The following is a 4,455-nucleotide window of genomic DNA, read 5'->3' on the forward strand; positions in this document are numbered from 1 at the left end:
AAGTCACCAGGTGTGTGGTACTTAGTTACAGGAGGTAGGAAATGAACACGTCCACTAATACTCATACATTTAATGTACAAGTCTGGCCATCAAAGATAGCCTAGAGGATTCCAGTAGATGATTGCAAACTTAGGTAGTAGCCCCATTTGCAGCTGCTGTGCCAAATATTAATTTCCTAGCACATTAACATGATCTCAGGTGCATGGAATGTGGCCACTGAGTGGGTGAGCTCATTCTTTTCCATTTCAACAAGGAAAAAAGGATTAGAATCAGTTAACATTCACATGGAATGGGCAACAATATATATTTACAGCTTTACCCAAGGCTTTTAAAAATCTGCTGCATTCTGTAATACTGTAGTCTGTCATAATATAGTCAGAAGAGATCTGAAACCTGTGGCTATTCCCCCTGGAGTAACATACTGATCCTACATTAAAGATATTATACCAAGAAGGTTAGATGAACAAAAAGTGGTTAGTGTACTGGAGGCCTTGGCAAGGCACCTATGTGTCTGATGGTGAAACATAAATGCTACAAAGATTCAAACATTTATCATATTTTAAAATAATTTAGGCACTCAGTAGTCATGGGTATAGCAAGATATTCCCTGAGAGGGAAAGACAATCATTGCATCTTGCACATTCCACCATCAAGAAGGAAATCCAATGCCTAGAGACCTCTTTGGGCTCAGGAGGCAGCATATTCTATACCTGGGACTACTGCTCCAGTCCATATTTGGGTACCACAGAAGGATGCTATCATTGAGTGGGGTCCAAAGCAAGAAAGAGCTTGGCAGCAGATCCCTGTTGCAATGTAAGCAGCACAAATGATCCAGCATGCCCTATGATATTAGATATGAGTGGTGGGAAAAGATTGTTTCAGCCATTAGGGTTCTGGAGTGAGGCTATAGCTTAATGGCAGAGAATTATATGCCTTTTGAAAAATATCCCCTGTTGAGCTGTCGGATTCTGGGTAGAGAAGGAGTATCTGTCCATGAGATGCCAAATAACCACGCTTTAGGAAATGGGTTCTGTCAGAGCCACTAGAGTGTAAGGTAAGGCAGGCTCAGCAGCAATCCATTGTAAAGTGGTACATGTGTAATCAAGCATGAGCTGGTCTAAGGACACAGGCAAACTGCATGAGCAGGTAGCCCAGATCCCCATGCTATTCGCTACTGTTCTACCAGTGTTATTCCCTCAGCTCATCCCTATGGCCATCTGGGAGATCCCTTACAACCAGCTTACAAAGGTTTACAGATGGCTCAGCTCAGTATCTAGGAACATGCTGAAAAGAGGCAGTAGAAGCACTGCAACATCACTCGGGAGAGGCATTGGAAGGCAGTGAGGAAGGAGTTTCAGGCAGTCTACCTGGTTATTCACTTTGTATGAGAAGAAAAGTAGCTCGTGTTAGAATATATACAAACCCATGGGCAGTGGCAACAAAAAGATGTCGGCTCCATGGGAGTGGGCACAAAGTGTTAAGATCTTTATATCATATGCAAACACCCATCAGAGAGCATCAATCATGGAAAAGAGAATGAACAATTGAGTAGACAAAATTGCTTGGCCATTTGACATGAACTAGCCTTGGTCACTGGCCACACTAGCACTTGCAGACAGGCACATGGATGGAGTGGTCACCATGGGAAAGATGAAGGCTATGCATGGTGAGTCCAATGGCATGGCTGCCTACTTATCAAGACTAAATTGGCTAATACTGCCAATGAATGGCCAAACCGCCAGCCAGAGAAAACAACACTGAGCTCCCAATATGTTACTGTTCCTTAAGGAGACCAGTCAGTCATTTAATGGTAAGTGAGTGCACTGATCTCTTTCTATCTTGGAAAACCTAGAGATTTGTTCTAACAGAAAAAACCAAGTATTTTGGGCATGGATTTGCCTTTCCTGCCCACAAGTTTCAACTAGAAAGACTATCTGAGAGTTTATAAAATATCTGACCCACTGGGATGGGATCCCAATAGGAATAACATGGCATCAGATCAGAGGAGCTGCTTGTCAGAAAAGAAGGCACAGAAGAGGCTGGGCGCGATGGCTCATGCCTGTAATCCCAGCACTTTGGGATGCCGAGGTGGGTGGATCATGAGGTCAGGAGTTCAAGACCAGCCTGGCCAACATGGTGAAACCCCATCTCTACCAAAGATACAAAAAATTAGCCAGGCGTAGTGGTCCATGCCTGTAATCCCATGTACTCAGGAGGCTGAGGCAGGAGAATTGCTTGAACCTAGGAGGAGGGGGTTGCATTGAGCTGAGATTGTGCCATTACACTCTAGCCTGGGCAACAGGGTGAGACTCCATCTCAAAAAATAAAAAAAGAAAGTACAGAAATAAACCCATGCCTATGAGACTTACTGGCTGCATCAGACATGCCACCACTCAGAAACTTTCAGCCTAGTAGAGTTTTGGCATAATCTACCAAAGGTGCAGTTTAAGCATCATCTTGGAAGTGGTACTCTATGAGGTGTCATATGACCCCATTAAAAAGAATATGTAAGTCCAGAAATAAAGAAGTGGAAACAGTAGTGGTCTCACTATCATTCTCAGTGATCCACTGGGGAACTATTAATAAAATGCCCAGTTATTTGGGTCTGGCATGGGATACCTCTAAACAGCTATATATGCTCATTAGCTTTCCATGGGCTGGGGTGAGGCTAGACTGTGACTGCATTGCCCTTCAACTTCATCTTTTACACAATCCTGTTTCTTCCCCTCCTCTTATACAAGTCTAGATCCTTTAAAAAAATGCCCTACTTGCCAAATTCTGTGTCAGACTCTGCTTCTAGAAAGGTGGTCCTAAACTTTTTGGTACCAGGGACTGGTTTCATGGAAGACAATTTTTCCATCATTTTTTTCATGGATGAAGGTGGGGTGGGGTGAGGATGGTTTTGGGATGCTGTTCCAACTCAGATCATCAGGCATCTTGTAAGGAGTGTGCAACCTAGATCCCTCACATGCACAGTTCACAATAGGGTTCATGGTCCAATGAGAATCTAATGCTGCAGCTGATCTGACAGGAGGTGGAGTTCAGGCAGCAAAGATCACTGACCTGCCCCTCACCTCCTGTGGTGCTGCTTAGTTCCTAACAGGCCACAAATCAGTACTGGTCTGTGGCCCAGGGGCTGGGGACCCATGTTCTAGAGAATCCAAGTTTTGGTAGCTCCCAATCTCACTTCCCTTTCCAGAGATGACTTGGTGTATATTTTGCTAGGTTTTTCTATAAATACATAGATATTTAAAGTTTAAAATTTTTCTTCACATAAATGGGCTCATAACATATATGTGTTTTTCTGTGACTAGACATATTTTAAAGGCAGTTTTACTGACATGTAATTTACATGTAGTAAAATTTATACTTTCAAAGCATGTATTTCAGTGACTTTTAACACATAATTAAAATACAGTATATTTTCCTCACCCCAGCACATTCTTTCATGCTCCTTTACAATCAGTCCCCTTCTCCCACCCCTAGCTCCTGATATGACTGCTGGTCTCTGTAGATTTGCTTTTCCAGAATATCATATACTGTAAATGGAACCATACATATAGTATGTAGCCTTTGTGTGTGGACTCATTCTTTTAGCATACTGCTTTTTTGATTTATTCACATTGTTGAATGTATCAATAGTTTATTTTTTTTATTGTTCAGTAGTATTCCATTGTATGGGTGTATCACAATTTGTTTATCCATCTATCAGTTAAAGAACATTTGAGTGTTTCCAACTTAGGGTTTATATCTTTTTTCAAATCATTATAAATGATTATAATGCCATTGTGAACATCTCTGTAAAGTCTTTGTGTGGATATATAATTTTTATTCTCTTGGAAAACTACTGGAAGTGGGATTGGTGGGTTATATGTTAAGTGTATGTTTAACTTTAAAAGAAACTGTGAAACATTGCAAAGTGGCAGAAACATGTTGCATTCTCACATGCAAGGTGTGAGGGTTCCAATAACACCACATTCTTTTCAGCAGTTGGTATTTTCAGGCTTTACTTTTAGCTTTTTTAGTAGGTGTGTAATGGTATTTAATTGTGGTTTAATTTGGATTTCCCTAGTGAAAATGATGTTAAGCATACTTTTATGTGCTTATGACAGCCTTAAACCATTTTTTTAATGAAGTGTCTGTTCAAATCTCTTCCTTGTTTTAAAATTAGATGTATATGTTTCTTAATATTGAGTGATGAGATTTCTTTATATAGTCTGGATACAATTTCTTATGCAGATAAGCATTTTACAAGCATTTTCTCCTGGCCTGCCATTTCATTTTGTAAAATAAGGGTCTTCCAAAAAGCAGAAGTCTTTAATTGGATGACATGCAATTAATCAATTTTAAAAATGGTTTGCATTTTTATAAATCATTTTTAAACTATCTAAAAATTCCTTGCCTAGCCCAAAGTTAAAAAAGTGTTCTGTGGCATTTAGAATTGTTACAATATAT

Source organism: Cebus imitator, unplaced genomic scaffold, assembly GCF_001604975.1.
Source record: "Cebus imitator isolate Cc_AM_T3 unplaced genomic scaffold, Cebus_imitator-1.0 Scaffold123, whole genome shotgun sequence".
Lineage (NCBI taxonomy): Eukaryota > Metazoa > Chordata > Mammalia > Primates > Cebidae > Cebus > Cebus imitator.